This window comes from Ruditapes philippinarum, unplaced genomic scaffold, assembly GCF_026571515.1.
Source record: "Ruditapes philippinarum isolate M1 unplaced genomic scaffold, ASM2657151v2 ctg64_1_1_1_1, whole genome shotgun sequence".
NCBI lineage: Eukaryota > Metazoa > Mollusca > Bivalvia > Venerida > Veneridae > Ruditapes > Ruditapes philippinarum.
In genome coordinates, this window is record NW_026859760.1 from 228,444 (window position 1) to 252,339 (window position 23,896).

Consider the following 23,896-nt stretch of genomic DNA (forward strand, 5'->3'; position numbering starts at 1 on the left):
ACAAGTGGCGTAGCCACGAGTGAAAATATAATAGCTGGGGTTCACGAGTGAAATATTATTTGATCTTACATGTAAAACAAACAAATTTTCTGTTTATTTCATGATTTTTTAACGATTTTTACACCATTTTACTGATTTTTGCCGCGTAACGTCATGCTCTTATCTTCATGACGTCATCAAATAATGACGTCACAATGTTGAAGCAAAATATAATTCCATGATTATTTTTAGATTTTAGATGTATTTCAGCACAACGTTCGTAAATATTTACGAACTACAGTTATCACGTACATTTTTTATTATGATTGACTACATTTTCGCTGAAAAAAAACATTCATTAATGATAAATATTTTATTTTTACGCCAAATATAGTTCGGCTACTGTGAAATTATATTTGGTAATCATTACTGTGAAATTATCAGAATATATTTAACCGTTATAATTCAGTAATCTACTGCAAAACATGTAATAAAACAATTTAATTGTACATTCAATATTGCAAAACATACACACGGGGGAGGAAGTGTTACACGAAGGATGGAGTTCTTGTGATAACTTGTTTGGAGTTCTTATGATAACTGTTACGGAGTTCCTGGAAAACGTTACGGATTTATGTGGAAAATTTTTCTATGTACTTGGAGAACTCGCGTGAAAAATGGTCATTTTAACTTTAAATGGGGAGTTTAAGGTGCTAAATTAAACTTTGATATTTAAGCTTGCCCTACATATTGTATAATGTTTCAGAAAAACCGTTTATTCCATTTTTTCATCGCCTATTTATAAAAAAATTTGGTAGTTTTGAGTAAAATTTCCAAATTACTTGCTCATTCGTACATATTGACCTTTTCATTTGTGATCTTCTTCGTTGCTATACATAATTACATAATTATAATGGAGAGTTGCAAACATAAAGCCCAGGCTAATAAATTTATACCCGATTTTTCAAATGTTCTTTTGTTACTGCCAGTGTGTTTCTTGTGCTAAATTACGACCCGTTTAACGTATTTTAATAGTCAATAAGTGTGTAAATCATTATGAAGCATAGTACGCGTATCATTTGCACACACATTCGGTTATTTAACGGTGGTTTAGAGTGTATTTCAGTTCAAGAGATATTTTTATTACCTCTGTTTCTTGTGTTTTTTTTTGTGTTTGTTTGCGTTTTTGGGTTTGTTTGATTGTTGTTTTTTTCCATTTCATTGGTATTAATGACTGAAAACATACTTGATGTAGAGCATTTACTTACAGGATAAAAATACGCTTTAAATTTAATATTTAAGCATGATTTCAATTTATCAATTTTGTCATAGAAACGTAAAAAGTACTATGACAATGATATGACAATAGAAAGTAAGAATTTAATAATATATGTGAGTCACCATTAAAGGCTTACTTTCTATTGTCATATCATTGTCATAGAACTTTATACGTTTCTATGACAAAATTTATACCTTTTAGAAATTAAGATATCCATTGAATATCTAAAGATGACACCCACCTCATTAAATTTAGATAAAGGTAGTGCATACTACTTCCTATTTTGCTGCAACCATTTACATGTAATTTGTTTCTGCAGACCGATAGCATAATTACTTTATGTTCTCTAGAACTGCCAGGAATAATGTATACATGAAGAAATCATGCTTAGATATTAAATTAAAAGCGTATTTTTATCCCGTAAGTAAATGCTCTACATCAAGTATGTTTTCAGTCATTCCAATGAAATGGAAAAAAACAACAATCAAACAAACACAAAAAAAAAAACACAAGAAACAGAGGTAAGAAAAATATCTCTTGAACTGAAATACACTCTAAACCACTGTTATATAACCAAATGTGTGTGCAAATGATACGCGTACTATGCTTCATAATGATTTACACGCTGATTGACTAATAAAATACGCTTAGACGGGCCGTAATTTATCACAAGAAACACACTGGCAGTAACAAAAGTTATCATAAGAACTCCAGGACATATTTTGAGTTATCTCAAAAGAACTCCGTGACATTTGAAAAATCGGGTATAAATTTATTAGCCTGGGCTTTATGTTTGCAACTCTGCAATATAATTATGTAATTATGTATAGCAACGAAGAAGATCACAAATGAAAAGGAATGAGCAAGTAATTTGGAAATTTTACTCAAAACTACTAATTTTTTTTTATATAAAGGCGATGAAAAATGGAATAAAAGTTTTTTCTGAAACATTATACAATATGTAGGGCAAGCTTAATTATCAAAGTTTAATTTCGCACCTCAAACTCCCCATTTAAAGGTAAAAATGACCATTTTTCACGTGAGTTCTCCAAGTAAATAGAAAAGGTTTCCACAGAAATCCGTAACGTTTTCCAGGAACTCCGTAACAGTTATCATAAGAACTCCAAACAAGTTATCATAAGAACTCCATCCTTCGTGTAACACTTCCTCCCCCGTGATACAAGCTATTTGAATTTGTCATTGCGGCATTTGCTATTAACTGCCCTGGATAAGGAATATCTCGTCTGTTAGATCTGGAATTGATAAGGTCAAAGCATGTAACAAATACCTTATTGTCAATATCAACCTGGTTTTCCCTTTTTCCCAACTGACATTTATACGTATGCACCAAAAGTTCGTAGAACACTGTCCATCATTTATTTACAGAAAACTGCTAATATCAAATGGTCTTTCAGACTAATAATTCCTTATTTGGACATGATCCAAATTGCAATGAGGTATACGGTCCTAATATCCCGTACATGACCTGTCATGCTTGCCACATGCTTGTGTGTATTTGAGCTTTGCTCAAATCACCTAGGTTCTACATCTTTATGGTGTTTTTGAGATTATGCATGCAACTTGCTAAAATAATGAATATATAAATATAAAAATAATAAAAAGCGAACCTAATATTGATCTTTTTAATTATTTATGATATACGGTAATTAATTAATTAATGCAATTTTTTACGAGGCACAATTTTCAAATTGGAGACCAAAAATATGTAGTGTTAAAAATTGACAGATGAGCTTAATGATATTGTTTAAAAGTAATCTACTGAGGTCTAGTAGTTTAAAATCATGATTTTTTAATTCTCTAAATCAACTGGCCCACTAAAAATTAAAAACTATACAATATATAAACATATTAAAATAATAGTAAATTGTGGTGTTTCTCTTTTTGCCCGATTTGAATGAAAAGCGTGACGCTTTTCAATTGAGGGTTAATTTGCACAATAAAAGCGAATGATCTGAAATTGTGTTCACGAGTCATACAAAAATCTTGAAAAAAAGTTCCGGTCCCTGTTGTAAAAACCCTCGGCGGATCCAAAGATTATAAAGTATATTTAAAAGATAGTTAAGTATATTTAAAAAAAATGTTTAAAAATAAAGCTGAAAATTGAAAGAAAATTAAGCCAAAAATATTTAGTTTCAAGGGAGCAAAACCTATTTCATTTTATAATGTGTATTATTTCTTAATTTTTATATTGAAGTGATAACTCTCTAGCTCACTCAGCATAAATTACAAGAGGCTAAAACCTTTGGAAAGAACAGAAAGGCATGATAGCACATGTGCATATTTTATTGTAATAAAAAAGTACTGTTTGAACATTAACAAAATGAATAAACAAATATGCACTACATAGACATATCGATAAATATATAGGAAGAAAATAACCTTGATATAAATAAATAAATTGTGGCAAGGTTTTTCATTATCATAAGAACATGTTACAGGTAAAAGCATTTTACTTATAAGCCTTGTACAACGTGGTGTAAAATGTACAAGAAAATTATTTGTATGCACTTAGATCATAACACGTGATAGACAGGGCATGTGCGGTTTTTGTGGCAATGGTTTATTCAGATATCGCTCTGATGAGAAAGTCATTTGTACATTTCTTTTCTTACATCCTGGTATAATAATTTGGTACAAAAAAGTAATTATAAGTAAATCTTGTTTTAAACGATTGTGTTAATTAAATGATATGGTTTTATTGTTTAGTGTTTGTACTTGGTTTAAAAAAATACTTGGTATCCTCTTTCCTTTTAACATTACATGAACTTCATTTTCGAGTTTTTTCATAGATACTGTGTAACCTCTGCCTTTACTATACATGTGTTTTCTTCTATTTTTGGTAAGGGAAGATGTACATTTGGGAGCGATGGAAACTTAAGAGGTTAAAATTGCAGACTCAGCCTGCAGACTAGGCTATGCATGAGTCATAATATTTATTGCAACACCTCTTACGCACCCGTTCTCTTCCAGTACCAGTTCCACATTCAACACTTGTTAGCGGTCAATTATTCTAAAGCATAATTAAAATTATTTTATATCAACAGAGAAAAAGTACAAAAAAATAACAGCTGTCGCACAACAATATTTGATTAGATACTGTAGAATGTTTTGTTTTTTTGGCCTACGGCAAACTATTTTTACTTACATGTTTTGTATTTATAAAATGCAGCTTTAGCATCTGTTGTGAGAATATAAAAGTCATAATCATAATCTATCATAAGTAAATGGAATAACATGTAAGTTATATAGTAAACTACGAAAATCTGTTAATCTTGGTTGAAGACGGAATTAAATTCTGGAACGACTTAACGTAAAAATACCACTTATAAAATCGGAGTTAAACATTTTTAGCAACATTGCATGTACGGAAACGAATTTACTCTCTTTTATGTCGAGTGTTAGTTAGAAACAAGCAGTACAGACATAGGAATATATACCTTTGCTATTTGAAAGTACATTATACATATCAGTGGAATTAATCGGTATTTATTTCATCCACATCTGTTTCATGGATGAATATACAGTTATTATACAGAATTATACAGAATATACAATATCAGTTACTGTGAATCATATAGCCTTTGGTGTTGTAGCTAAAGCATTGCTGAGACTACAATCTACTTGAATACGTGGAAACAGAAGTGTTAAAACAATTCATCAACGCACGAATTAAGTAATTGAATAAATGATACAGTGCCATTTATTGTAAAAATACGAGAAAAAAATCATTGTTCTAAGCAATTTTAAGAATAACTTTCAAGGAACTCTGCCCGGGGGCCATGCACAAGCTAGCTAGGATATATAAAACATAAAATACTTATAAAACATACGAATAAAAAGCAATTACAAAACACAAAATACTCTATTCAGTCATAAAATGCACGTGCAAAATTAGAAATAGATAACTTAAGGTTATCACTCTGTATCACACCGTATTATAACTTAAGGTGGAAAACCAATAACACACAGTCCAATTATACAAGAATGATTTCATATTTACACGGCAACAGAAACAAAGTTTAAGAAAAATTTTAAGTTATCTGTAATTGGTAGAATATTTGTTGGAGATTTTATTATAAAAAATATATCAAAGTACCTAACATTCACGAATAAAGTTTGTAAATTTTTAATAAAGAATGTGACTCAAGTGCGAAGTCATTGTATAAATATACTTAACAGCTGTGGGAAACTCTTTATTCGATTTACTTAGTATATTCAAATATCAAGTGTATTAAAATGTCAAATGTCAAAGCCCATAAGAACATCTGACAAATAACATGTAATAGTAACATGATTAACAAAATAGCATAGCAAAACAACAATGGAGCATACTATTAACAGCGGTGAAGGGTGAGAAATTTAAGTTACAATGAGTTGAAACATATCATATCTTTTATATAATATTGCCAACTGCAATACATTTTTTGGTTGTCAATCTTCCTAAATATGGAACATTTAATAGAATTAGGATACATATATTTGAAAGAAAAATAACTGTCTTTATAATTCTTCCTAATATCTTTTATGTAAATGAAGTAGAAAAGAAAAATGAAATTCGTCACCTATGAAGTTATTTATACCTACGTTTAATAATAGAGACACTGCATTAAAAATGAAGATATTATTAATAACATGCTTCTAAGGATGGTAGTTTGAACTTTAAAGTATCATCCAAGAACAGGCTCAATCAAACCGAATCTGCACCATTTTCAATTTTACCGTTTTGGACTTTCTTTAGGAATTCCTTTTTTTCTCTATTGTATTTTGTCAAGTACATTCTGCAAGTTACAACTTTACATTCTGTCACAGATTTGTCAGATTGAGCGTAGATAAGAAAATAAAGCCAAAGGTTGTAGTTGTTGATGTCACCTTTAACACATGCTGATTAAGACTAAACTTTACACAAGATTACTGATTGATCGGGTTGTTTGAGGAGAATATCAAGTTTGTCTGGTAGTCTGCTTTGTATCTGAAAGAAATCCGATAATTAAAACGAAATAACCAAGCAAAACATGATACTCGAATTGTAGAATGTAAGTTAACAAAGTATAAACATAATGCACTGTTTGTTGCCTGTTTTGACGTTGTCAACGCAGTTAAGTTTTTTCTTCAAATTAACACCAATATCGGTCTGTTCAGAATAACAACAAACTTGGTCACATAAGATCGCTATCAAAAAGACAACAGTATCTCTTGTTCCAATTTTGAATGTCAACAGTTATTATATTACCCTGTTCAATATTGTAACAGTATAATGACAACAACATTGGTCTGTTTAGAATGACAACACTATTAGAATGTTCACCATATTGTTAATTTGAGAATGACAACAATATTGTTCTGAAGCAAAGTACAAATGCACTTAACGTCTTCCTTCATTAGTAGAGCTCCAAAATTGCAAATAAAACCAATGCATTGTCGTTAATTGTTTAAACATTTTTTAACTTTAATTAATGTTTTAAGATAAACATGGTAAATGTATTGTTTTGTCACAGTTGATTTTAAGCAGAAATGTCTCTTTATTTTTATAGGATCGACCCCGTCTAGTCAGTCTGGTACATCGTGATTAGTGTCAAATTGAACGGATTATTGGTCTACTATTTGTGAAACATTGCTTTTTTCAATGATAGTTCTACAGATCCTAATGAACTTGAACTTTATCTAGTTTGGTGACCCTTACAAATATCTGAAATAAAAAAGTAGGTTCAAATTAGAAATGTAGAAATCCCTCAAGAGCGATGTAAAACAGAAGTTATATGAGATATTTTACAGATGAAAAGGCAACACCAATATTGTATATGGTCATTTTATGTTATATAATCCTAAAGTCTTAAACGTAGAACCCACGAGTAAAACAATCTTATCATATTTCCGTTACAAGAATTAATATTTACACATTAACGAACTTTCTCTGATTAAAAAAGAGACAATCTTATTGCCTATACTCTTGAGAAATCTGATAATGATAATCACTTCTTTTATTAAAGGAACTATTTTTTACCATTATAATTATCTGCAATAATTTGCCGTTGTTGGCGTCGAATCAGAAAAAGGCACGGCACTATTTTCACTATTCTAAAGTGATTCAAAATTGATAGCTGAAGGTGAAACTTTTAAAAAATCGTATACAAGGTATACGTCACATGCAGAATAAAATTTCTACGCCTTCAATGACTCTTTTTACGTAAGTGAAGGACCTGTCACATTAAATATTGGTAAAACTGAAAGTTGTACGACCTATGACTTTGTTGACATAAATGAACCTGTTAGATTAAATATTGACAAAACTGAAAATGACAAGACCTATCACTTTATTGACAAAAGTGAACCGGTAAGGACTAATTTTGACAACTTGTGTCATATTTATATAATGAAACTTATTTACAAACACCATATCAAGTAATTTGTTAATCAATATTTGTATTATATTAAATAATAAACTAAATAATAATATTACATTATATTCTATATTTTTTATTTATTCTTCAATTTCTTTATCATAGAAAAGATATTCTCGTCGTATACGAAATGCTGAAAGAAAATTTATGTTAAATTCGCCTCACAAGGAAGCAAATTATAGTTCTTTCTTTTGTTATAAAACTATAAAGTTTGACAGTTTATTAGAATGTTCTTGTTTATTATTCCATCAAGAACGCAATCTAAAATATAAAAGAAAGTAAAACTATTATATAGTATGAATATTCCAAGTAAGCATGCTCATACAGTTAAATTTGTCTTAAGTTTTATATGGAGTTAGTTACAATTAACTGGTCGCTTTATAGTACTTTTAGCCCACCGACTAGACAGTTATTACATAAAAGGGAATATAGGGGAGTCATAATTTTTTCTCAAACGATTAACAAGTAATACATGTGATAATATTGGTGGTAAATAAAACTAAACTTGCGCATCAAAACAAAGAAGGTTTTCTTTAAGTTGATTTATCTATCTTGTAATTCTGGATCATTGATTTAAACACGTTAAATATTGACAGGGGGCGTGAATTTTTCAACGCTATTAAAAGATGTAAGTAATGGATATATTATATCTACCAAACTGGATTTTCGCCCTATATCTTTGTGACCTTTTTGTTTGTTAGCCTAAATATTTTGTAAGCACACCATTCATTTGTTATCAATTAAAATCTAAATTATCTAAAATTCTGTTTATAGAGTAATATATTTTGTGTTACTTGAAATAATTCATTAAGATTCTAGAAAAGTGTATTTATCATGAAGAATAACTGCTATTTTAAGACGAAATTCCCGATGAATTATTTCGTAAATCATTAATGGATGCATAAACGATAATTAAAAGATGTGATATATTGCTGCAAGAAACGAGAAAATACCATTAGCCCAAACTGTAATTAAGATCATCAGGCCTTCAGATTAATGCTAATTATCATGGATATTTAGAATTTATTTTAAACAGTTAATATATATTGTTAAATAAAGAAAGTGATTTAAAGTGGAACATGTACTTGAAATTCACACGATTCACATAAAATGTGTTGAAATTATAGCAATTATTTTTGTTAGGAATGGGAAAATATGATTAAAAATATTCTACACTAAGCCCTATTTTGCATGAAACTTGTGATGGGGAGCCATAATTAAGAATACAGACACACAGCTTTATTGAGACCTGTTTTGAAAGATAATGAAATGTGCAAAAATATAACTCACATCTGGCACCGACTAGGACGATTTCGTAAAAACTAAAACTCATTCAACGCCATAGTTAGAAGCTTAAACTAAAATACTTTTGTTTGTAATTACAAGACCTAAAGCTGACGTTTTTAATTTAACGTTTGTCTAGTTCTAGTCTCTTTACGAATATGAAATAAATATGTTTTGACTTCACACAAAGTAGATATGATATATTTTATATTCTACACACTATAGGTTGTCACAATATGATGTCACAATATGAATATGATTATAGTGTCATTATGAAAACTGGCAGTTTTTTAAGAAACGACCAATTTTATTTGACTTGTAATATGGAACGCAGTTTTCCATACGTAGTTTATTTGTTGTTTTATTTTATTCTATTCAAATTTGACATATTCAGTAAGAATTACATAAATTTCAATAAATTTTTGTGCTCAAAGATGAGCATAGTATATCTGTAAGGTACAGAGGATATTAGTTTTTTTTTTAAATTTGGCGTTTCATTTTGAATAAATACTATTCCATCCCATAATCGTTTTATCATTAGCAATATAAAAACTACTACAATGTCAATGAGTTTGATAATATCCTAGGTGACAACTTGAACAAATTCTATTCATACAAATGTGGTTTTGTATTGTGTCAATACAATTAAAGGCATCATTGATTGTCGGAGATCATTTACACTGAGATATTTTTTCTGTAAATGATATTATTTAGCTAGAATAGCAGACGCTACGTAGAAAAATTCGATGTTTGGCAAAAGAAGTCATATCATTTTTTTCAGTCTCTTTCACCTAAAACTATCTTTAAGCGCCACATACAACAACAAATTTTCAAATAACTTTCGACAATTTGGAACTGATTCGTAGACTACAGACGCAAAATATCACAATTTTATTGGTAAGATTTGCTAGTGTTTCTATAATAACAAAAATGACAAAAATGACAATAAATGTCATATCTGTCAAGAATACATAAATATAGATTTATCTTTCTAAGGTTTGACAGATCTTATTTGATATAAGAAATGGAATCAAATTGTCTTGTAATGATAATATGACAGTTTCGTCCTTATTGGACCTCACAAGATGACACATGAGTACTTTTCTCTTGGTGTTTAATCATAGTTTCAGAAGAATAAATGTCTTAGATAACTGAACTATATTGGAAATAAAAGAGAATGAAAACATAGCTAATTTCATTATAGTATTGATCATATGTACAAAAGGCTGTCGTGTTTTAATATAATCTTCCAAATTCATTGCCTTTAACTTTAGAATGTTTTTAAGTTTTATATATACCAAGTATAAACTAACATAGGAACAAAAGATTTCAATAGTTTTTCAATGTTTGTATGATATTTTGTTGATGTATTCTAACACCATTCATGTTTAACACTTTAAACTGTTCCATTTTTTGAATGGGCTTGACAAGCATAAATGTTTGGAAATGTCCACCATCAATTCTGGGGATATCAAGATGAAAAATTAAACTTGCAATCATCCACAATCTATTACTTCATTAAATTTGAAAATATTCCCTAGTTTTAAGACATTGAAATCTTTGTTTGCTGACATAGTTTCAAGTACACAGGTGATTTGCTAAAACTTCTATTTCAGTCTTTGTTTATGTCTTAGGCAAGGTAAATAAGATGGAAAAGGGGCAAAGCTATTATTGAATTAACTTTTACTCCAGAAAACACAAAGGGCACATGACATCAATAAACATATACAATTCAACAAGAAATAAGAAAAAAGCAGATTCTACAGTCCCGCAATAAGGCAGCTTTATCTAAATTGGAAGTGACAGCTTGAAAACACTTAAACTTTTTCAATGTTGTACCCTCGAGAATTGACAGAATGTATATGTTAGACAAGTCAAAAATACTGTCTCAGCGAGTAAGTATTAAATGAGTGCACCTACACCTTTATTGAAAAACACAATTCATACTTAGTAGTCAAAGATCTCTCATATCCAACATTTTATCGTGAAAAACAGTTATCGGGAAGTAGGCTTTATCTCATAAGTTTCTTCCTCGTCAAGAGGACTTTCATGTAGAATACGATTTCATGTAAAAGACATTTTCATGTAAAAATGGCTTTTTCGTAAAACTTCCTTTATCGCCAAATAGCATTTATTGTAATGCATGCTTTCTCGTAGAATATAAGATTTTCGTAAAATATCCTAAGTTGTAACAGTAAGAATTTTTCTCTTGACGCATTTTAATTTGTTTTGACTGTTGTTAATGTCCCGATATACCTTGATTTTCTTATATGCGACCGTTTTTCTTTGATTGGCTGCTTTGTAGATATTGCGCATCTCTGGCCTCTAGAAACGATATGAGAGTCACGAGTTTGATTTAATAATTTATTTTCCTTATTTTTAAAACGATTATAGTCATTACAAATTATGTTTGGAAATTATGTTTTTATGTAACAATTAAGATTTGTTATCAAAGCAACTTAAAATTACTAAAAATACTTCAGGAAAGTGACACAATGGTTTATACTAGATATTAAAATCAAACAGTCCTGAAAGGATCTCAGTATCAAATGCCAAAATCTTGATTTTTGTGTAAAAAATTAAAAGCTGTTTTATGAACATTAATGAACATTTAACCTTTAACTAATACGAATCTAACTGTAGGAATTTGTTTGAACAGTTGCCATTACTTATGTCTGGAGCAGAGGTCTATAAACTTACGACTCCGATTTTAAAGAGCAAAGATAATGAATTTAGCAGTTCAAACAACCTTATTTATGGGTCGATCGGCAACATAATTAGAAATGATTAAAATTGAAAACTTTAGATAATTTAGTTTTACTTTTAGATTCAATTCAGAGTATACATGTGGTACATTCTGTTAAACAAGATATTCTAAAAGCTATAACATGCAAGCAATAAAAAAATCCCCAAAAGAACTAGTGTTTCCTTTACCACACATTTATTTTGCAACAACAATTTTAAGACAACTTTTATCGTTTAAAGAAAACATTTTATGAATAGTAAATGATTTATTGAATAAGGTAACTTCTTGTGTCTTATTAGTTTAGCGCTCCATCTTAATTAACAATCCCTAAATGGTTATCATTTTAGATTTGGTTGTGTAATTTTATGTTATCGTTAGAATCAGTACACTATTTAAGATGATGCAAATAAATCTTTGTGTACTATGGAGTAAGATATTGCCAATCATAGCAACTTTAATAGCTATCTTTATAAGTTAAAACCGACAGAAAAGTTCACTAAATAAATTCAATTCTTGAATGTGCATGTCTGAAATTTTTAATTACTGAAATATGTGAATTAAATATGGGATCATATTTGTAATCGTTAGACAATTGTCACGTATATGTATTGTTAATTTTTTTTTGGTTTTGGATATGTTGAAAATTTGCAGGGATAAGTAAATATACTTTTATGTGTGTTAAGTTTTGAAATTTGTCGTCTACAAAACATGATCATTTTGACAAAATTATTTTGCTAAGCATAATATGTAATGATCTGTTTTTATATCTGAAAAACGTGCATAAATCGATTTTCTGATAATATGCCTTTAATTTCCTTTACAGATGTTTTCATTTAAAGTACACTGTACATGTACTTAGTATAGCACTTTCAAGAATTTCAAATTTTATGTTTTAAGGCTTTTTAACCTCATTAAAGCTCTTTTAATCTAAGAATTAAACCTGTCTATGGAACATTTCTAGAAACAATGGAACTGATAGAAAGAAATTTTGCAAAATACTCTATATCAATCTTATCAATTATTCAGTCAATAGTTCTTAAGTTCTTTTGCCCTTTAAAAGTTAAGAAGTTAATTTAAAGATATCTTTACCAGACGGCTGTGATGGCAAATGTTCAAGAGACTACCTAAATAACAGCCAGCGTTTGATGGTTTGATCGATTTAGCGAATAAATGTGCATCGATCAGTTTCTATAAAGTCCTTTGTTATTTGTCAAAAGGAGATATTTTAAGATTAACATTGAAGGCTTGTCTAGAAGTAAACGTTTGACTGGTAGATGCCTAGATTTCCCGGCATCGCACCGTTTCTGATGAAATAGGTAACTCGTCCGAGTGTATTTGATAAAATATTTAAAAAAAAAGCTATATACTGTTTGATGACTAATAGAATTAGAGTATAAAGTAACGGTCGTATGTAGCTTAAATGCTTAGAGAAGTACGGATACGTCTTGTGGTAGGAGCAGGGCAATATACCAGTTTTATGATAAAGCCAAGTAATTACTGTTTATCATTTTAAAGTTTTACAGTGATTTTTAAATTATATTATCAAATGGAAGATATCAGGCTACGATGAGTCGGCCACTTGAACATTTTATTAGGGTTTTAAGCATTTTAAGTTTTCTTATGAAAATGTCAATGTATGAATTGCCTTTAAAATATCCTGTCATTTTGTTTTGGATAGAAATTCATTTCATTTTGTCATCAACAAAAACGTTATTTTCATATATCGATTCACTTATGGTAAAATACTTTTTTCTTTGAACTTTTAATGAAATAGAATTCCTTATCATAAATAATCAAACAAATAAATTGAGATTGCTTTGGAGATATACGAGACGCTTCCAGTAGAGTGATGGTTTATTGTATTTATTTGGAGAAAATATGTTTTAAACTCTTATAAATGTATAAATGAAATGAGATACAGTCCTGATAAGAATTATTCAATGTATGCTTAATTAGAAATATTAAGTTAATTAAATTAAATAAGTAATATCAATGAAATCAAGTTACAGATAAATAATGTTGATAAGTTTCTACTTAATAACTTTAAAATCATTTTAAAAAAAATATGTCCTGCTTGCTCTCATGTCAGATGTGTTCAAAACAAAAGAAAATGTTGCCTGTTTGTTTTAAGTTGATGACAGTTATAACTAAAAATGCTCAAAGTAACAAGTATGATATGAGTAATTGATTCTGCTGAACTAGAGTAAGATACAACCTCTTTTACTTGATGATAGTATATTCTTTGAAATACTGTCAGAAAACTTAACAAAACAAAACTTAACACAGAAGTCAAACACTTGAAGGGGAAAAACGCAGTTTGCTTTTATTGACAATTGTTTTTTTTTCAATACAAATGTAGTTTACGAGTACACAGCAACAGATTCAATATAGAAGTCAAACACTTGAAGAAAAAAATGCACGTTGCCTTTATTGACAATTGTTATGTTTTCAATAATTTACTTTTTGTTTGAATATAAGATAGCCGAATCCATGAAATGACTTGTTCTGCTGTTATTGTACACACAACACACGTCAATCTAATCTTCTTCAATTACCAAAGTACCTAACATTAAAGAATGAAGTTTGTGAAATTTGAAAAAAATGTAATGCATGCGCGAAGTCATCACTTAATATACTGAACAGTTGAAAAAGAAATGTCAGGAGAACGCTTTAATATGTTTACTTATATTCAAGTATCAAGTTTATTAAAATGTCAAATGTCAAAGCTCATAAGAACATCTGACAAATAACATGTAACAATTATATGATTAACAAAACAGCATAGCAAAATAACAATGGAGTATACTATTAACAGTGTGTAAAGGATGAGAATGAGAGGAGAAAGTTAGTTGAAACATAACAAAATATCTTTTATATAATATTGCCAACTTTAATAATTTTTCTTTGGTTGTCAATTTTCCTATGTATTATACTTGTTCGTTAAATAACAGAGAACACTCGTCAGATATGATCATAAAAATCATAAAGAAATCATTTTGATAACATGCTTGTAAGGATGGTTGTTTGTCCATGAACAGGCGTAATGAAATCGAGCCTGCAACATTTTTGATTTTACCGTTTTGGACTTTCTTTCGGAATTCCTATTTTCTCTATTGTATTTTTGTCAAGTACATTTTGTTACAACTTTACATCCTGTCATAGCTTTGTCAGACTGAGCGTAGATAAGAAAATAAAGCCAAAGGTTGTAGTTGTTGAGAACACCTTTGACACATGCTGATTAAGACTAAACTTTACACAAGATTACTGATTGATCGAGTTGTTTGAGGAGAATATCAAGTTTGTCTGGTAGTCTGCTCTGTATCTGAAAGAAATCCGATAATTAAAACGAAATAATCAAGCAAAAATGTTTCTCGAATTGTAGAATGTAAGTTAACAAAGTATGAACATCCTATATTGTTTGCTTCTCGAATCTGTGTGCCTGTTTAAATGTTGATTACATATTGTCCTCAACGCAGTTTTGTTATTTAAAGGCGCATTATGGCTCAGATTGGTTTTTACTTCCAAAGAAAGTGAAAATATGAATTTTATAATATTTAGATAATGGTTTTAGAGAATGTTAGATGCTTGTTACCTGAAGGAAGTAGAGACAAACGTGAAGTAATTTATCATAAAATTAGCAAAATGTAAATAAAGTAATAATTGGACTTCCAAACAAAATAGTAATTCACTATGATTTACTTTATTGATAAAAAGCAACAAATGAAAAAGATGGCTCAGACAATTGGCGAATGAGTACCTTTTTGGATAGCATAAAAGTTCACAAAAATTAAAAGGCTTTTGAGAAGTAAAAGTTTAAGCATTTTTAAAGCATAATCGGCCATTTCGCCGATATCGATCTGTTCAAAATAACAACAATTATGGTCTCCAAAAGACAACAGTATCTGTTTTGAAATTTTTTGAATGACAACAGTTATTATACATGTATTACGCTGTACAATATGGCAACACTATTACAACAATGATGGTCTTTTTATAATGACAACACTACCAGAATGATCAAAACATTGTTAATTTGAGAATGACAACAATATTGTTCTGAACAAAGAACCAATGTACTTTACTTCTTCCTTCATTAGTAGAGCTTCAAAATGGCAAACGATAGTTTAACATAAAAACCAACTTGAATTTTAATTAATGTTTTAAGATAAACATGGTAAATGTATTGTTTTGTCAAAGTTGATTTTAAACAGAAATGTCTCTTACTTTTTATAGGATCGACCCTGTCTAGTCAGTCTGGTACATCGTGATTAGTGTCAAATTGAATACATTATTGGTCTACTATTTGTGAAACATTGCTTTATTCAATGAGAGTTCTACAGATACTAATGAACTTGAATTATATCTAGTTTGGTCAGCCTTACAAATATCTGAGATAAAAAAAGTAGGTTCAAATTAGAAATGTAGAAATCCCTCAATAGCGATGTAAAACAGAAGTTAATCAGTTAAAAATAATACAGAAATATCTGAGATAAAAAATTAGGTTCAAATTAGGAAATGTAGAACTCCCTTAAGAGTGATGTAAAACCGAAGTTAATCAGTTACAAATTCTAGACAAATATCTGAGATAAAAAGTAGGTTCAAATTAGAAATGTAGAAATCCCTCAAGAGCGATGTAAAACAGAAGTTAATCAGTTAAAAATTCTAGACTGCGTTTGAGTTTGTTCATCTCTCACCCTCAATAAAATCATATTTGTTAAAAAAGGAAAAGGAAAATGCTAAAAAGAAATGAAATGGAATAACAAAAACACAGTCTTCGTATCAATTCAATTTCATTTCAACACAAGACAACACATTATGGTTTACGTAAATAGAAAAACAGTTATTTTATAAAGACGCATGCATGGTTGTTTTGTCAGAATACCAATTGGTGTGTATTAGTATCATATTCTACTGAGGTCATACTTTCATAGCATACGGTATACTCCAAACGTTTGACCTCAGTAGTATTGCAGTAACAAAATAAAAAAAATGCACTAAGATTCATATAGCCATACAAATAATAATTCCACCTAAATGTATAATAAACTTCTAGTTTAATTGTTGCCAACCTGATTATATATTTTTTTTACAATGTATGTAACTAAGCTATATAATATATCATTGTATGGTTAATGTTTGAAATTAAACACTGACAGTAACTTGTTTTTTTTTCTTTCTGTCTTGCACTGTAATATGAGAAACTTTACAGATGTAAGGGCAACACCAATATGGTATATGGTCATTTTATGTTATCTTATCCTAAAGTCTTCAACGTAGAACCCTCGAGTAAAACAATCTTATCTTAAATGAGTTAATATTTACACATTTACGATTTTTCTCTTATTAAAAAAGAGACTATCCTATTGTCTATACTCTTGAGAAATCTGATAATGATTATCACTTCTTTTATTACAGGAACTATTTTTACCGATATAATTATCAGCGGGAATTTGCGGTTGTTGACGTCGAATTAGAAAAAGGCATGGCACTATTTTCAATATTTTAAAGTGATTTAAAATTGATAGCTTTAGGTGAAACTTGTGAAAAAATCGTATACAAGGTATTCTTTTTAATGTTTTTAACGTGACATGCAGTATAAAAGTTCTACGGCTTCAATGACTTTTTTACATAAAGAACCTGTCTGGTCAAATACATGTATTGGTAAAACTGAAAGTTGTACGACCTATGACTTTGTTGACATAAATGAACCTGTTAGATTAGATATTGGCAAAACTGAAAATTGCAAGATCTATCACTTCATTGACATAAGTGAACCGGTCAGAACTAATATTGACAACTTGTGTCATATATTTATATGATTAAACATATTTACAAACACCATATCAAATAATTTGTTTATCAATTTTTTTTTGCACTTTATGCATTCATTTCAATAATAATATTACACTATATTCTACATTTATTTTTAATTTCTTTATAATATAAACGTTATTCGCACCGTATACTAAAAGCTGAAATAAAAAATTATGCTAAACTTGTTTCTCACAAGGGAGCAAATTATAGTTCTTTTTTGTTATAAAGCTATAAAGTTTGACAGCTTATCAGAAAGTTCATGTTTATTATTCCATCAAGAACGCAATCTAAAATATAAAAGAAAGTGAAAATATTATATAGTATGAATATTCCAAGTTAGCACAGTGTAATTTGTCTTAAGTTTTATATAGAGTTAGTTACAATTAACTGGTCGCTTTATAGTACTTTTAGCCTACAGACTAGACAGTTAAAACGTAAAAGGGACTACAGGGGGGTCATCATTTTTTCTCAAAACAAATTAACAAGTAATACATGTGATTATATTGGTAAATAAAATTTAACTTGCACATCAAAACAAAGAATGGTTTTTTAAGTTGATTTATCTATCTTGTTATTCTGTATTATTGATTTAAACAAAAATTATTGACAGGGGGCGTGAATTTTTCAACGCTATTAATAGATGTAAGTAATGGATTGTTATATCTACCAAACCGGATTTTCGCCCTATATCTTTGTAACCTTTTTGTTTGTTAGCCTAAATATTTTGTAAGCACACCATTCATTTGTTATTAATTAAAATCTAAATGATCTAAAATTCTGTTTATAGAGTAATATATTTTGTGTTACTTGAAATGTTTCATTAAGATTCTAGAAAAGTGTATTTATCATGAAGAATAACTGTAATTTTAAGACGAAATTCCCGATGAATTATTTCGTAAATCATTAATTGATGCATAAACGATAATTAAAAGATGTGATATATTGTTGCAAGAAACGAGAAAATACCATTAGCCCAAACTGTAATTAAGATCATCATGCCTTCAGATTAATGCTAATTATCATGGAAATTTAGAATTTATTTTAAACAGTTAATATATATTGTTAAATAAAGAAAGTGATTTAAAGTACTACATTACTTGCGATGCACACGATTCACATAAAATGTGTTGAAATTATAGCAATTATTTTCGTTAGGAATGGGAAAATATGACATAATTGTTTCAGTAACTTTTAGCCTTAAGTTTTAGTCTGGGTAACTATTATTTCAGAGTTTCAATAGTTGCCATTCTTAATTGACATTGAATTAGAACTTGTTTTGTGATAATTCTAGTTAATATTTAATGTCAATTTGCCATTATTTTGTTCTAGGTTTTTTTTAAAGTGATATTTTGTTTTATATTCTAAGAAAAAAAAGCTATTTAATCGCAATTAAAAGATTGATAATTCTGAAATACAATTAATGACATATCAAATTGTTTTAATGCGCTCTAGTTTAAACATATTTTATTTCTCAGAATATATATACATGTTATAATTCACAATATACAGAGAGCAATTCAAATATTCTTAAAAAACAGGATTAGAATGAAAGACAACATGTCTTATGAAAGTCTTCTCCTTAATGCGCTCTGTAATTAGATTCATTTTTTAAATGTTTTTGGTGCTTGGTTTAATTATTATAAATCATAGTCCGTATCAATTCATTTGGAGAGAGATGCATATCCATCTTTGCATGCTAGCATTCATTTCAGGGAGGTAAAATTTAATTACACAATTAAATGCAATTACAGAGAGAGGTTATATTGACTGGTTAGAAGTTAAAGTTCTGTATTGTTCCATACAATTAACTGAAACTATATACACTTATATCAGTATAATCTTCTAACACAATAATATTGTTAAACATTCATGTATTAGTTATTTTTATTCGAAAAAGTTTAACATATATTTTAAAAAAGTTTTGAAAATATTACATATGTTTTGATTGAAAATAAGAACAAAGCATTATTAGAAATATACCTCCAACTATTTACACGAACTGTTGAATTCGGTCATGTCGTATGTTTGTAAGAAATGCTTTTTACCTACTTCTGATATTGTCAATTCTTCATTCATCATTAATTCATCAGGCTTATCAGATAAGACCATAAACTGTTTAAGATACATGGGATATTGGATTTTTTTTGTAGATTTGGCGTTCCATATATTTTTAAAAGACAGACTTCCATCCCATAATTGTATGATCATTAGCAATATAACAACTACTACAATGTCAATGAGTTTGATAATATCCTAGGTGACAACTTCAACACATTCTATTTATACAAATGTGGTCTTGTATTGTGTCAATACAATTAAAGGCATCATTGATTGTCGGAGATCATTTACACTGAGATATTTTTTTCTGTTAATGATATTATTTAGCTAGAATAACAGACGCTACGTAGAAAAATTCGATGTTTGGCAAAAGAAGTCAAATATTTTTGTTCAGTCTATTTCACCTAAAACTATCTTTTAGCGCCACATACAACAACGAATTTTCAAATAACTTTCGACAATTTGGAAGTGATTCGTAGACTACAGCCGCAAAATATCACAATTTCATTTATATTCTATTATAACAAAAAATGACAATAGATGTTAGATCTGTCAAGAATGTATGAATATAGATTTATCTTTCTAAGGCTTGACAGATCTTATTGGATATAAGAAATGAAATCAAATGGTCTAGTAATGATAATATGACAGTTTCGTTCTATTGGACCTCACAAGATGACAGAGTACATGCCTCTTGTTGTTTGATCATAGTTTCAGAAGAATAAATGTCCTAGATAACTGAACTATATTGGAAATTAGAGAGAACGAAAACATAGCTAATTTCATTATAGTATTGATCATATGTACAAAAGGCTGTTATGTTTCAATATAATCTCCCAAATTCATTGCCTTCAACTTAAGAATGTTTTTTTAGGTATACAAAGTATAAACTGACATAGGTACAAAATATTTCAATAGTTTTTCAATGTTTTTATGATATTTTGTTGATGTATTCTAACACCATTCATTGTTTACACTTTAAACTGTTCCATTTTTTGAATGGGCTTGACAAACATAAATGTTTGGAAATGTCCACCATCAATTCTGGGGATATCAATATGAAAAATTAAACTTGCAATCATCCACAATCTATTACTTCATTAAATTTAAAACATTTCCCTAGTTTTAAAGACATTGAACCCTTTGTTTGCTGACATGGTTTCAAGTACACAGGTGATTTGCTAAAACTTCTCTTTCAGTCTTTGTTTATGTCTTAGGCAAGGTAAATAAGATTGAAAATGGCAAAGTTATTATTGAATTAACTTTTACTCCAGAAAACACAAAGGGCACATGACATAAATAAACATATACAATTAAACAAGAAATAAGAAAAGAAGCAGATTCTACAGCCCCACAATTAAGCATCTTTATCTAAATTTAAAGTGACAGCTTGAAAACACTTAAACTTTTCAATGTTGTTTTTGACCCTCGAGAATTGACAGAATGTATATGCCAGACAAGTCTAAAAGAGTAACTATTAAATGAGTACACCAATATCGTAAACTAGCCTTTATTGAAAAACACAATTCATACTTAGTAGTCAAAGATCTTTCATACCCAACATTTTATCTTAAAAAGCAATTATCGGGAAGTAGGCTTTATCTCAAAAGTTTCTTCCCCGTAAAGAGGACTTTCATGTAGAATACGATTTCATGTAAAAATCATTTTCATGTAAAAAGGCTTTTTCGTAAAACATCCTTTATCCCCAAATAGCCTTTATTGTAATGGAGTCTTTCTCGTAGAATATAAGTTTTCGTAAAATATCCTTCGTTGAAACAGCAAGAATTTTTGTCTCGACACATTTTAATTATCTTTTAATTGATGTTAATGTCCCGATATGTCTTGATTTTCATAGATGCTTCCGTTTCTCTTTGATTGACTGCTCTTCAATGAGATTGCGCATCTCTGGCCTCTAGAAACGATATGAGAGTCACGAGTTTGATTTGATAATTTATTTTTCATTATTTAAAAAACGATTCTAGTCATTACAAATTATGTTAAGAAATTATGTTTTTATATAGCAATTAAGATTTGTTATCAACTTAAAATACTAAAACTACTTCAGGAAGGTGACACTTCAATCAATTCTGACAGGATCTCAGTTTCAAATGCCAAAATCTTGATTTTTGTGAAATAAAATAAATGTTGTTTTATGAACATTTAACTTTTAACCAATACGAATCTAACTGTAGGAATTTGTTTGAACAGTTGCCATTACTATTGTCTGGAGCGGAGGTCTATAAACTTATGACTCCGATTTTAAAGAGCAAAGATAATGAATTTAACAGTTAAAACAACCTTTTATCTGGGTCGATCGGCAACATAATGATTAAAATTGAAAACTTGAGATAATTCAATTTCTCTTTTTGATTCAGTTCAGAGTATACATATGGTACCTTCTGTAAACTAGATATTCCAAAAGCTATAACATGCATGCAATGAAAAATCCCCAAAATAATTTGTGTTTCTTTTACAACACATTTATCTTTCAACAACAATTTAAAGGCAACTTTTATCGTTTAAAGAAAACATTGCATGAAAAGGAAATGATTCCTTATTGTGTCTTATTAATTTAGCGCTCTATCGTTATTAACAATCATTCAATGGTTATCATTTTAGATTTGGTTGTGTAATCTTATGTAATCGTTAGAATCACTACACTATTTAAGATGATGCGAATTAATCTTTGTGTTGAATGCAGTCAGATATTGTCAATTATAGCAACTTTAATAGCTATTTTTACAAGTTAATACCCGACAAAAAAACTTCACTAAATAAATTCAATTCTTGAATGTGCAAGTCTGAAATTTTTAATTACTGAAATATGTGAATTGAATACGGGAACATATTTGTAATCGTCAGACAACTGTCACATATATACATTATTAAATATTTTGGTTTGGGATATGTTGAAAATTTTCAGGGATAAGTAAGAAAAGTGCAAATATACTTCCAACAAAAATACTATTTATCAAAATAAGTCTTAAAGCCAATAGTTGTTAAGTTCTTGTACCCTTTAAAAGTTAATTAGTTAATTTATAGATACCTTTACCAGACGGCTGTGATAGCAAATGTTCAAGAGACTACCTAAATAACAGCCCAATGTTTGATGGTTTGATAGATTTAGAGAATAATTGTGCATTGATTAGTTTCTATATAGTCCTTTGTTAAGTCAAAAGAAGAGATTTTAAAATTGAGATTGAGGGCTAGTCTAGAAGTAAACATTTGACTGGTAGATGTCTAGATTTCCCGACAGCACACCGTTTCTGATGAAATGGGTAACTCGTCCGAGCGTATTTGATAAAATATTTGTTTGTTGACTAATAGATTTAGAGTAAAAGGAAAGTAAGGGTCGTATGTAGCTTCAAGTGTTTGGAACAATGACAGAAAGAAGTACGGAAACGTCTTGGGTAGGGGCAGGACTTTGACATTGATTTAGTAACAAATATTTAATTACAATATACAAGTATTATGATAAAGCCAAGTGATTACTGTTGATCACTTTTTTCAAGTTTTTTTCAGTGCTTTAATTTTTTAAGTTATATTATCAAATGAAGATATTACAAACACACGTGATGTGTATCAGGCATTTACAATGAGCCGAGTACTTGAACATTTGATTAGATTTTTAAACATTTTAAGTTTTCCTATGATATTATTAAAGTAAAAATTGCCTCTAAAATATCCTGTCATTTTGTTTTGGACAGAAATTCATTTCATTTGTCACCAACAGAAGCGTATTTTCACAAATAGATTCAATAATGGTGAAATTATTTTTTTCTAGGAACTTTTAATGAAATGGATTTTCTTTTCTTAAATAATAAAACAAATAAATTGGGAATTGCTTTAGGGATCCGCGAGAAATAACTATTTATTTTACCATAATAATTATATGCGGTAATTTGCCGTTGTTTACATCGACTCAGAAAAAGGCACGGCACTATTTTCACTATATTAAAGTGATTCAATTTTTTTTACAGTTTTCAACGTCACACGCAGGTTAAAAGTTCTACGGCTTCAATGACTCTTTTTACATAAAGAACCTGTCTGATCAAATGCATGTATTGGCAAAACTGAAAGTTGTACAACCTATGACTTTGTTGACAGAAATGAACCTGTTAGATTAAATATTGACAAAACTGAAAATTGCAAGACCTATCACTTTATTGACATAAGTAAACTTGTCAGAACTAATATTGACAACTTAGATCATACTTATATGATGACTCTTACTTACAAACACCTTATCATATAATTTATTAATCAATATTAATTTTGCATTATATTAAATAAACTTAATAATAATATTACATTATA